This window comes from Schistocerca americana, chromosome 2, assembly GCF_021461395.2.
Source record: "Schistocerca americana isolate TAMUIC-IGC-003095 chromosome 2, iqSchAmer2.1, whole genome shotgun sequence".
Taxonomy (NCBI): Eukaryota; Metazoa; Arthropoda; class Insecta; order Orthoptera; family Acrididae; genus Schistocerca; species Schistocerca americana.
Genome location: NC_060120.1, coordinates 967,028,386 through 967,042,346, shown reverse-complemented (window position 1 = coordinate 967,042,346; position 13,961 = coordinate 967,028,386). Strand labels below are relative to the sequence as shown.

Sequence of the window (13,961 nt, the reverse complement as noted above, 5' to 3'; positions counted from 1 at the left end):
GCATCTCGTTTTAAATCCATGGAACCCACAGAGAATAAACAGCGATACAGATGGCTGAGAGGTTATTTCGCTTGACACGTATTCGAGAGGTAGGTAAATAGTTCAGCAATTTGTCCACGAACAAAGTCGTATTTGCAACAGTGGCATGGTCCGCTATTCAGTAATGTTTCTTTATATGGCGTCTCTAATGATTAACGGGGAACAGAACAGAAACAAACACATACTGTCGTCTCCAATGATGGGATGAGATGTTAATAACTATTACGTGCAAGAAAGGAACAGAGCTTAAAATTACAGTTGACTATGTGATATTAATTTTTATAGTCATGCATCTTCCATCTTATTTTTTGCCGTTCTCCATTTCTCTCCATCGATATTCAGTATTTTCAATCATTCTGTAACTCAAATATTACAGTTTATATCCCCCTCAATATCAATAACTTCCAGCGCCTACTTTTCTTGAGAACCAGTATGCAAATTTATTATTTTCTAATAAAGTACAGTATGTGCATCAAGTCCCTTTAAAGCTTCAAAATTTTATTACAGCGGCAGTTGTTGAAATATTTTAACAAAATTTCTTTTATTGTAATGGCTGTTTACTAAAGTTTTCATATACACTAAAATTTTATGTTTCAGATACTCTGTTGATGGAAGGGACTGAACCTCTCTAAAATGGCAACACCTCAAGAGAAGGCACAATATGTTTCTGGTTTATTGAGACAAAATCGGATGTTCAGACTCAGTGAAACTTTAGAACGAAGTACGGAAGAGATCCACCATCGTACCCTTCAATCCGTGCATGGCACAAAAAAGGGACAGTGTTGGATAAAGGGAGGAGCGGGCGACCAAGGACATCCGAGGAAAACATCGATCGCGTTTTAAACGTCTTTACTTGTTCACCTACAAAGTCCATCCGCACTGCTGCCAGACAGTTGCAACCACCACGTTCAAATGTCCATAAGGTCCTCCACAAGAACTTACGGTTGTACGCTTACAAAGTGCAACTGTTACAGACACTTGAGCCAAATGACAAGCCGACACGGACAGAGTTTGCACTCAACATGTTGAAACGCCTTTCGGAGGATGAGACATTCCTCAAGCGAGTTTGTTTCAGAGATGAGGCAACTGGGACATTAAACGAACACAATGTGAGAATCTGGGGATCTGAACACCCCCATGTGCCTAGGGAACATCACCGGGATAGTCCAGAAGTGAATGTGTGGAGTGGAAGCATGTGCAACCGAATAATTGGTCCATTTTTCTTCAGTCAACAATTACTGTAGATGTTTACCTCGACCTTCTGACCGAATACGCAGCACCACAGTTGACTGACTCATAACCAACTATCATTTTCCGGCAAGATGGTACACCACCACATTGGGTACTGCATGTTCGTCGTTTCCTCAATGAAACATTTCCAGGCAGATGGATTAGGAGGGATGGACCAATTCCTTGGCCACAGCCTTCGCCAGATATCACTCCCTTGGACCTTTTTTATGGGGGTATGTAGAGGATATCGTGTATCAGACACAGATACGGGACATTGCTGACTTGAAGCAAAGGATTCGTAATGCCATTGCCACCACTGATGACGCTATGCTGTAGCGAACATGGCAATAAATCGAGTAGCGTCTTGATGTGCTTCGTGGAACTAAAGGCGCCCATATAAAGGTCTATTAAACACTGTCAAAAAAACTTTTATAAACACTGATTACAATAAAAGAAATGTTGTTAAAATATGTCAACAACTGCGGTTGTAATAAAATTTTGAAGTTGTAAAGGGACTTTATGAACACCCTGTATTTCCGTTTCAGTCTCGCAATTTCTTCTAATACTTCATCACCATCCACTTCATCTGTCACCCTAAATTTCAACATAATTCTACGCTATACATCTTATAGCCTTCTTTTCGTCTCTGTCTTCTTCCACTTAATGTTTCAATTACGTACTATGTAGTTTCATCAGTTTACGGCACTAATTTATAGTAACAGATTTGTTTTATTTAGGAAAGTCTTTTTTGTGTGCACTACTCTATGCGTACTATATCTCTTTTTGTAGACTTTCGTTTTGCCGCTTACCCGTTTAGGCACAAGTCCACCTATTTAAATTTCGACTGCATAACAGTATTTTGCCCTTGCTACGAGCATTAATTAAATATCCTTAAGCAAGCACACTAATGTAAGTTCCGAATTAAGAACCTAAAATATGTCATTGGTAATCGTCCAGAGTTACTACCTTCAGGCAAAAAATAGCGCAGTTGGTTAATGGGCAAACATACACGTTACGTTGTTAACAAGGTTGGGAGCGATGAACACAATGAATACAAGATGTATATGGAAAATGAATTCGGGAAATCACTTAAGTATCAGAATCACAATAAGAAATATGGTAACATGCTCCGAATTGTCTTCAACAGAATGGGTATAGGTTAGGAACTGGATTCCTCGTAGAGTGGGGATGGGTTGGGTCACGTTCCCGACCCTAACCTCACCTGCAAGTCACACATGAAAAATAAATCAGTAGTAGAGCAGATACAAGAACATTACGGCAAACATCTGGTGTCTGTCAGAAGGAAGATCTTGAACTCCCTATGGATGTGTTTAGAAGGCTGGAACTGACAAACATAACAAGGCAGTGAAGGACTTTGTGATGCCGCTGTTCGGGACTGCTCTTCTGTCCACGTAATTTACCCTGGAAGGAACACACATCAAGGATTTACTGAATGATTAATTTGGGTCTTGGAAATTATGATGAGGAATCTCAGGCTGCAGAAGAAGAAAATGTGCATGCTGAACTGCCACCAGTTGAAGGTGACAGTGAAGATGCTAAATGTGTGCTACTGCTAAAGACTGCATATGATTCCTCATTCTTTGCATGCTGTAATTTATGACTGCAATTATCTGTCACCTTATTCATGTCATTTCATTGTAAGGTAGGTATTTTTGTTACTGTATTTGTGGAATAAAAAAAAAGCGGTTCTAGGCGCTTCAGTCCGGAAACGCGTTGCTGCTACGGTCGCAGGTTCGAATCCTGCCTCGGGCATGGATGTGTGTGATGTCCTTAGGTTAGTTAGGTTTAAGTAGTTGTAAGTCTAGGGGACTGATGACCCCAGATGTTAAGTCCCATAGTGCTTAGACCCAATTTTTGAATCGTCCAGAAACAACAGCAAACTGTGTCTTCGTATTTCATGCTCTCTATAACAACAAATGTTTTATTTTACCTCACAAAAGTGTTTCGAACTAATAAACTAATTTTAAAAGTTCAAACTAATCAACTAATTATGCTATATTCCCTGAGCAGGTTATCAGAAGGATTATAGTGCGATATGTAGGTTAATCACAAGGCGTTTGGCATAAACCAGTGCCCAAAGCACATAATTAGAAAGCCTGTGAAATTAGTGACACGTATCTCGAAAAATAAAATTAAAAAACGCAATAGTCTCGTCAAAACTACAAAAAATGAAAGGGGATATTGTTGCACCTAGCTGTCACACGTGCATTTTTTAGATATGGTTGAGAAGCCCACTATATCAGTGAGGTGCGACATTTTCATTTGACTCGCCTATCGGCGAGCTCTGGTACTGGCGCAGGGATTCCGGTGTGTACCAGAGCTACAGATATTCACCTGCAAACAAACAAAAAATCAGTTACACGCTTTATTTTTTCAAGTCTTACGTCCACGACAGCATATCGGATAAATAAAAGCTCACACAGTCGATTACCTACGGTCGTTCCTGCTGCGCACCATTCGCGAGTGCAGCAGGAAAGGGGAAAATTATGGTGGTACGTTATGTATCCCCACCATATACGGTAAAGTGGTTTTCTGAGTGCAGTGTTGATACAAACATTATTCTAGGGATGGTCACACAAGAACGGTACTGCATCCGTACTTAGCTTCGAGAGGCATACAATATAGCTGTCCACGCAGCAGTTGGCTCTTTCTTCAATTCCAAGGTACTTAATCCGTCTCTGCACTAAATCTAACGTAGATGAGACACTCAATATTTCAGTATGGATACTGCGCGAGTAGAGTTGCGTGAATGCTCCATAGATTCATTTGAGCAAGTGTTTTGGGAGATACATCGCGCAAACGACATTACAAAACAAATCTCTTCGGTACATAATAATCGTATTAAAGACTGAACAGTTCGACATAGCTGTTGAACAGCTTCATTGGAATTTTCCGGAAGCAATGTTACAATTTTTATCCTTAACAGTTATTATCCTTACAGGTTCAATGACGTTTGTTGGCTCGCCTTTCGTTACCCTTTCCTAATCAGAGTGTGACTTTTGTTCTTCGTTGTCGTGTAGTAGATCAAGACTGGTAACTAATTTTGACTCACGTAATTGAAATCAGTATAGCATCAAGATACTCATCTTGTCAGTTGCACACATTGAGATACAACGTTAACGAAATATGAGTAATTGAATGAAAGTGACGAAATAGAAACTCCTATAATGTCAAACACTAGAAAAAAGCACACATCAAACGTCAGTTGGTGGTTAAACTCGTAGAGAATGAGGTGTAGGGGAGGAGATGTAACTACAATTCCATCCTGTTTCACTGCCATGGTCCTCGTGCCCAAACAAAGTGGCGCAGTTAAGGCGTTAAGGCAATGTACTAGCATTAGTAATAAATGGTGTTTCAATCCGATTTTCTCTCTCCGTATTTTCCCTAAATCAGATGAAGAAAACCGAGGGTAATTCCTACGAAAAGACAAGGAGCCATTCCCTGCTCCATCCTTGCCTATTCGAAGCTAGTGTTCCGCCTCTATTAACCTCGTCGTCAACAAGACAATAAATCGTACAATTCCCTTCCTAGAATTGTTCTGTATTGATTTCTTGTGCCCCTGTCGCCTCTTAACAAAACGTTACGGAATTCAGTGTTTCGATAATCATCAAACAAAATTATTATTCAATAGTTTAACGTATGGTACCCAATACAGACGCGACACCAAATAGGGCACACGCAGATAAAAGAACGTTTACTGGTATGCATAGCTAGGCAAGGGTATCTTCTCCGCACCGTGAATGTGAATTTCTGGGGGTATATTTTCACAAGTACACCCACACGAGCACACACACACACACACACACACACACACACACACGCACACACACACACATACACACAAGTGCTTATTACGTAAGGACTATGTGACCTGAATATGCGATGACTTCTAGATGCGCCTGTGCCCGTTACACTACCAACTCATGCATTCGTTCTGAGGAAGCGACCTCTTTCGAATAAGCAGCTGAAACTGCACCAGTGCCCCTATTACCTACGACGGCTGCTGCATGCATGTAGTGAGACACTAGCTGTAGAGCTCTGCCGCTGATCATAACAGACAAAGTCACGGACATGGCTCCACTGTTACGCTCAGTACTCATTGGCAGTACAATTAACAATATAATTAACAGCGACAAACAGTAACACCACGGTTAACTGCTTCTTTTTTCTTCACGATAGTTCATTTTATCACTAACGAAAACGTGTATGGATAACCAATGAATAAAAGTGGTAGAAGTTCCTCCTGTTTTTTGCGTAAATATAAAGATAATGTTAACCAATAAACTTTGACAAATATATTTTGAAACTGAATGAATACCGAGTGATCGAAAAGCCGCGCACATCAAAAAGTATATAAAGGGTGGTCAGAAACAATCTGAAAACTTATAAGGATGTTATAGCGTAAGTTGTGCTGATAAGTAGTTGCTAAGAAAAAAGTTCGATGCGTTGCGCCGATTCCGAGCTAATTAGCATTGAAGACGTCCAATCAGACCGTTGTGTGCGAAAATTAAGGCCAGAGACTGTGTCGCCAAAAGTGTTCTTCGTTTGGTTTCCTAAAGAGAGCGGAGGGACGGTAGTAAGGACAGAATTAGAGCCAAAAGGTGCACAGTCTAGTGCACCGTAAACTACGCTATTTGTATCTGGAGAGACACTTGAATTTGCGCGTGCTACGGCCCCATTGACTAACTTCAATGTTAATTAACTTGGAAGCGGAACAAATTCTTGAATTTTCTTTTTAACAATTATTTCTCAGCGCAACCTACAACGTCGAACCCTTGTAAGCTTTCTAGACTATTTCTGAACACCCTGTATGTCATAACATAACAACATCGCTCATATCACATACCCAAAACGGTTGCCCTGTTCTGTAACACATGCATGAACAGACGGTATTGAGTATTGTAGTGTGTATTTGAACCGGGGACCTTGAAACGACGGAGAGTCGTCATTCCTGGTGCTAGACACCTCTGGCAAGCAGCGAGTAACCTTTGCTTGGCCACCTGTACCTGTTTGTCTCATCACTCGGTATCAACTCTGCTGTTAGAATCAATGACACAAATGGATCTGTCTCAGCACGACCACATATCGTTTCGCGTGGTGACAACGTCGACTTCAGACTCGTACAATGCAAGTTCTTTCAAAATTTAGAGACTAAATGTTCGCTGACGCTCCCTGATGATGCTAGGCCTTCATTATGACTAGTTATGCCCCTGAAAGCGGCAGGGTGTAGCCACTATGCAGTGTTCACATGCAACGTTAGTTGCCTATCGTTGAGTTATCGTTTCTGTCTGAAAGGTGGTAGGCTAAGAAAAACTGAACGTCGTGAGTCATTTCTAACATACACATCTCCGCTTGGTGACATCCACTCTTATGGTTTTCCTGATCAAAAGCACTCTGTAAATTTACTGGGGTGGGTAGTATGCTGCACATCTACTTAGTGGGCTCCGCTAGTAGGACGAAAGCACGTTCTCCCACAGCTGGTGTAGGCTAAAGGATGCTAGGCTAAAGGATGCCTAACGTTTTTGGGAAGTATCACCGAAAATTTTGTTTGCAACGAAATTTGTTCTCTATGACGTGATCTGTCACTCATAGATGTTTGTCGCCTGCAAGCTTAAAATCACCTGTACATTTGCATATTAGCTCTCCCTTGAAGTAATTTAAAAATTGCGATTTACATGTTTAAATACGTAATTTGAAATCTAAATTATTACTGTGACTCGATGTTACAAAAGTTTAGACTGTTTGAAGGCACCTCGTGAACATATCGGTACACTATGGTCTTAGCAATTACGCTACTCAAAAAACTCAGTGCAGAAACGATAAATAAAGAATAAAACGCAGTTGAATAGGAAACAATGAATACAAATATATCAACTGCCCTTCTCAGGGTATGTATTGTCAACTGTGAGTTAAATTTGCTAGCTGGCTTGGCTTCCTTTATTGTTTCTATTTAATTTACTTATATTTCATTTTCTTGCGATGTATTGCGGGGTCGCAGCCCTGTTTTCATAGCTCATAATCACAAAGCCAAGCTGAGTCACAAGCAAAGAGCCGATAAGAAGGTCCGTGTTTGTTTCCAAGATGCCCTTATTTGGGGATCACGTCCCATCTGTTGGTTGTTCCTAAATGAAAATTTTTAGGATACCGAAGCTAACGCGATATCGTACCACAACAATAAATACAGTCGTAAAGTCACGCCTCACCTCTTTCCGCAGTGCGAGAGGACAAAAACAACGCTACCAGCCAAAACTCGAAAATAAAACGACCAGAAAAAAGGAGATTTAACGCTTGAATCAGTATGTGTCGAGTTGTGGAAGGCAAATATGGAATTCCAGAATTGGCTCTGTCCTTTATTTTTGTCGATCCGCAGGACGATACGACGCTTCAGCAGCAGCAGCAGCAGCAGCGGCGATGTTGTTTCATCCGTATTAAGAGCGCATGCGAGGCCGGCCGGCCAGATGTTATTTTGCGATAGCGGCTGTGGAGAGAGAGCCGGCAGGTGGCGTAGTGCCGGCAGCCGGAACACTGCGCGCCGTGTTTGTGCGGCGCGTTGCCCGGGGCGCTGCCCTATCGAGTCCGGCCCCCACACTGCCCACGCCGCCCCCACCTCGGGCTCAGTGGCCACCTCCGAGCGGCGCCACCGCCGCCGCCACCTCTGCCACTTTTAATTAAAACTTGCGGCTATTGTATACGGCACGCCCTCGGCCGCCAGGCACACCGCATTGTCGCTCCGCAGCGGAACCAGAAGGCCCGCTCTGAAACCAGCACACACAGCCGGGCTCCGGCACAGAGGACGGACACACCACGCCAAGTAAGGCTGACGCCCAACTCTCTGTCCACCTCTGTCCCTTTCAGTCTCCCGCACTATGTCTCCCTCTCACCCACACCCTCTCTCTCCCCATCTCTCCCTCTCTCTCTCTCTCTCGTCCGCTCGCCCCTCCCCTTTTCTCTCCCTCGCTCTGCCTGCTGTTAACCCTGCACCTATCACACATACACAAACAACACATACACACACGCGCTCGCGCACACACAAGGAGAGGAAAAGATACTATTACGTAGGAATAAACACGGTAGTAGAGAAAAAGTATTGAGAAGACGAGTTTAATTTCCAGTATAATAAGGACACTGGCCAAAAGAGTGTTTACCCTCAGGGGAAATGAGGCTAATACCGTGTAAACACCGACTCCAGCCTTTATAATGACCTTAATCTTGTGAGGAAGGGAGCTCACAAGTTTCTCCAGGTATTCCACACCCATCTGTAGCCACTCAGTACTAACAGATTACGGGAATATTGATTGTTTCGTTTCATCCACTGTTGTTGTTTGTAGTGTCCTTGAGTCTGAAGATTGTTTTGACGCATGTCTCCACGCTAGCCTATCCTCTGCAGGCCCCTTCATTTCTGCATAACAAATGCAACTATTTGAATCTGCTAAATTCATTCATCTCTTTGTCTGACTCTTAAACCTTTATGCCGTCATACTTTCCTCCATTAACAAATTTACGATCACTTAATGCCTGAGCAATCCCTCCTATCACTAAAGCTCTGACATAAATTTCTGTTTCCCCACATCGATACAGTATCCATCCATACATTTAATCTTCAGCATATTTCTGCAGGACCACATTTCAAAAGCGTCTGTTCTACACCTATTTGAACTGTGTATCGCCCACGTTTCTCTTCTGTACAAGCACGCACTCCGTCTTCAGTCCACGAGTGGCCTACCGGGACCATCCGGTCGCCGGGTAGGATAGGAGGATAGGAGGGGCGTGGGGTCAGCACACCGCTCTCCCGGTCGTTATGATGGTATTCTTGACCGATGCCCCTACTACTCGGTCGAGTAGCTCCTCAATTGGCATCACGAGGCTGAGTGCACCCCGAAAAATGGCAACAGCGCGTGGCGGCCTGGATGGTCACCCATCCAAGTGCCAACCACGCCCGACAGCGCTTAACTTCGGTGATCTCACGGGAACCGGTGTATCCACTGCGGCAAGGCCGTTGGCTCTTCTGTACAAGAGTACACTCCAAATAATTTCAGGGAAGATTTCCAGATATTTAAATTTATATCAGATATTAATAAATTTCTATTTTTCAGAAATACTTTTCTTGCTGTAGCCAGTCTGCCGTCCCAGTTAACAACGGATCTTACCGAGGTAGGGTGACGTGCATGCCTCAGTGATAGAGATAGCCATACCGTAAGTAAAGCCACATCGGAGGAATATCTGTGGATAGGAAAGACAAATATGTGGTTTTTGATGAGGTGCAGCAACCGTTTCAGCAGATACAGGGGCAACAGTATGGGTGATCTACTGATCTTACCTTGTAACATTAGCTGACATGTCTTTGCTAAGCTGGTACTTCGAACACCTGAAATCAGGGGGAAACTACAGCATTATATTTTCCGATGGTATGCAGCTCTATGGCTAAATAACGATGGTATAAATTTCGAAGCTGAAATAATACTCATTATGCTCTTGAGCTGGAGCGTACTCAGGAAGATGTAGCCATCCGAAAAAAAAAAAAAAAAAACGAAACTGGCGTTTTACGCTTTGGGCGAAGAATGTTAGATCCCTTAATCGTGTAGACACGCAAGCTAATTTAAAACCAGAAATGGACAAGCTGAAGTTAGATATAGAGGGGATTGGTGTACTGTGGTGGCAAGAAGAACAGGACTTCTTTCAGGTAAGTGCAGGGTTATTAATACGAAATCAAATAGGAGCAATGCAGGAGTAGGTTGGAGAATGAATAAGAAGTTAAGGATTTAGATAAGCTTCTTCGAACAGCATACTGTAGCGAAGATAGACACAAAGTCAAGGCCCACCACAATAGTAAAAGTTTACGTTAACTCATGTAGCTTTGCAGATGATAAATGTATGAGGGTATAAACGAAATTATTCATATAGTTGAGAGAGACGCAAATTTGCCTGTGATTGGGGACTGGAATTCAGTAGAAGAAGAAGGAAAACAAGGAAAAAATAGTAGCAGAACATTGACTGCAGATTAGTTATGAAAGAGATGTCACCTTACAAAATTCTGCTCATGCTTGGTTACAAAATGATGTAAGAAACTGTATGCGAGGAAAAGAGCTGGAGAATCTAGACGGTCTGTGATTACGTTGTGGTAAGACAGATACACCGAAACCGGATTTTAACATGCAAAACGTTGCCGGCAGCAGAAGTAGACTATAACCTTAATTTATTGGTTATGAACTGCAGAGTAAAACCAAAGAGATTCCAAAAAGGTAGGAAAATGAGGAGATGGGAGCTGAACAAATTGAAACAACCAGATGTTATTGAAAGTTTCAGAAAGAGTATTAGACAACTATTGACTGAGAAAGGGAAAAGGAATACAATACCAAGACGAATGGTAGCTTTGAAAGGTGAAGGCATCAGAGGACCCAATAGATAAAAATACAAATACCAGTAGAAATACTTGGACAATGCACGATATATTGAATATAACTCACGAAAGGAGAAAATATAAAAATGCATAAATGAAGCAGGCAAAAGGGAATGTAGACGACTAAACATGATATTGATAGTTTGACTAAATTGGCAGAACAGTAACAAGTACGCGAGAAATGTAAGGATATAGAAACAAGAATAACTAGGGGAAATAAAGATGCCGCCTACAGCAAAAGACGCCTTTGCAGATAAGAGCATCACATATACGAATATCGAGATCCCAGCAAAGAAGGGAAAGCTTATAGGTGCTAGGAATATACAGAACAGCGCTACCGGGAAATAAACTCAAAGACAACACAATGGTAAGGGAAGAGGGAGCAGATAAAGAAGAGTTGGGAGTAGCGATACTACGAGAAAAACTTAACAGAACACTGAAGGTAGAAAAAAGACCCCTGGAATACACATTACTACAGAATTATCGAAGTCCTTGGACAGCCAGCAAAGACAAAACTGTTGCAACTGGTGTTTACTACATACGATGGCTATTGGGAAAGCGAGTTCCGACGGGTCGCAAAATGAAAACCATTGTGAAAATAAAAAAAAAATGTTTTGTTTGCAATAATTAGATACACTTTACGGCTGCGTCTCTACATAGTCGCCGATCCGACTGGAGACTTGCGGTACACGGCTGTTAGAAGTGGGGCAAGTTCTTTCGCGTACTCTGTGTAGAATCGAATTGGTATCCCGTCAGGTCCAGTGGACTTTCCTCTGCTGAGTGATTCCAGTTGCTTTTCTATTCCTTGGACACTTATTTCGATGTCAGCCATTTTTTCGTTTGTGCGAGGATTTAGAGAAGGAACTGCAGTGCGGTCTTCCTCGGTGAAACAGCTTTGGAAAAAGGTGTTTAGTATTTCAGCTTTACGCGTGTCATCCTCTGTTTCAATGCCATCATCATCCCGGAGTGCCTGGAAATGCTGTTTCGAGCCACTTACTGATTTAACGTCTGTGCCTTTGTAAAAATTTCGGCAGAATTTATCTCTGGCTTCAACCAGCTTTCTGTACCTATAACGATTTCAGCTTCGGTGCTTTCTATCAGCGCTTGAAGTTCCGGTACTTTACCAATGCAGCTTCGACAGTTTACAATTACAATACCGATTGCTGCTTGGCCCCCGCCTTTCCTGACTTTGCCCCGCACCCTTTGAGGCTGTTGCCCTTTCTGTACTTGCCCGAGGCCATCTAACCTAAAAAAACCGCCCAGTCCACCCCACACAACCCCTGCTACCCGTGTAGCCGCTTGCTGCGTGTAGTGGACTCCTGACCTATCCAGCGGAACCCGAAACCCCACCACCCTATGGCGCAAGTCATCATTTATCAAATAAAGTACTTCCCTGGTATGTCTAGATACAATTCTTCGAGGATGAAAGGCAAAGACTCTTTTTGGCTGTTATGTGACTGGTTTGTGGCTTTGTATGATGGGTCACAGATGTCACACGATTGTTTAAATAAGTTTGCCTCGACACTGCGGCAGTGTCATCGTATGGAACGTGCTTCAAATGTGATGATGCCTGGTGACTCAAAGATAGCTGTAATAACAGCGGAGCAATTTTAAATTCGGAATCATCATTTCCTACTCGTACATATCCGTTTGAAGTCTATTTAAGCTAAACAGGTGGCGGTATAAACACCTCTCGTAATAACCGGTACAGGCTAGACCGTCGTATACCGCAACATGAGACAGCCTCGCATTTTACAATTTGTAAAAAATCTTGTTATCAAGTACGTGATTTGCCTACCTAGTAGCATCTTTTTTAAATGCCCTAACCTGTACAATATTCGGTCTGATATCTGTTGGCGCAGTGTATTCGGCGACAACAGGAAAATCGTCAGTGACCAATTGGTTTCAGATATTAGCCAGCACGATGCATGCAATCTCAAAGTTCCGCTTTTCTAGCTCCAAGTCAGTATTTCAATTACCAGAATCAAAATGTCAACCAAAACTGTCATGTATTAATACAACACCAATAAGTTCGCGACTAAAAGGCACCATTCGTCGCTCCATTCTGTGAAATACACCTCTTCCTGGACGATTTGGGCGACAAAAGCTTTAAAATGTTGTACAGATGAAACTATAACTCACTTGTATCGTGGGTTTTCGTCGGGAACACCATCACAAGTGAGAATGAACACGTGCTTCACATAACCTTGAGTTCTCATTAACTTTTCGAAAGCTGGTAATTTAGAAAGTCTATATGCGTCTGTAGCATTAGTCTCTGTGTTATAATAAGAATGTTTTCCACTACCAATCGCTACGGATGTAGGCTCAGAGTGTGTCACAGCGTCAGATGTCCATCATTTTTCTTTATAACAATATCTGCATAAACGGAAGGAATAAGTTTGTTTTTCAGCGGCCACGAAATCATGCTCTGGTAATTTTACACAGCAGTTAGAGTGCGTTAATGTTGGTGCTTGAGTATTTGCTGCTGTAATACATAATGGAACACGTGCTTTGTCATCCATAGACAAAAAGAATACTTGACCAGGGCCCAAGGTTTCTTATAATGACTGTACAGAATTTGCCATCTTTATGCTTCAGATGAAGTGTAGACTCTGGTTTGCACATTGTAACAGTGACACTTACCATGTACTTTTTCCCCTGCTCTGCATTGACTGGTCAGGGAAGGAGTCTGAAATATAACTCTGATCGACTGATAGTGTAGCCTTGTTTACATAGTTCGGCTTGTAAGTTGTCCAATGTTTTGCAGCACTTCATAATTTCAGTGTGACGTCAATCGTCAACTGCAGTAACAAAAAGTTCAGCCTCCTTTATGACTTTATGACTTAAAGCAAACAGGATTGATTTTCTTCTACTCTAGGTCGACCAACAGTGTTTCGAAGCCTAAGAACTGCTGGTTCAATGGTTCAAATGACTCTGAGCACTATGGGACTTAACATCTGTGGTCATCAGTCCCCTAGAACTTAGAACTACTTAAACCTAAATAACCTAAGGACATCACACACATCCATGCCCGGGGCAGGATTCGAACCTGCGACCGCAGCTGTCACGCGGTTCCAGACTGAAGCGCCTAGAACTTCACGGCCACACCGGCCGGCTAAGAACTGCTGCTAAGTCAGAATTACTTTCATTATTTCTAGAATTTTTTGCTTTTTAGAAGCACACTTTCTTTCTGTCCTTCGGCTGCGCTGATAATTCCTCTAAGTATGTTTTCTTCTTGTTGAATGTCTTTCCTTAATGCTGTTATTCTTTTGTT

General features: G+C 42.3%; 1 pseudogene; it reads right to left on the bottom strand.

Annotated features, from left to right (window-relative positions):
* Positions 1-9,173: 9,173 nt before the first annotated feature.
* On the bottom strand, positions 9,174-9,291 carry LOC124597521 (annotated as a pseudogene).
* Positions 9,292-13,961: the final 4,670 nt, after the last annotated feature.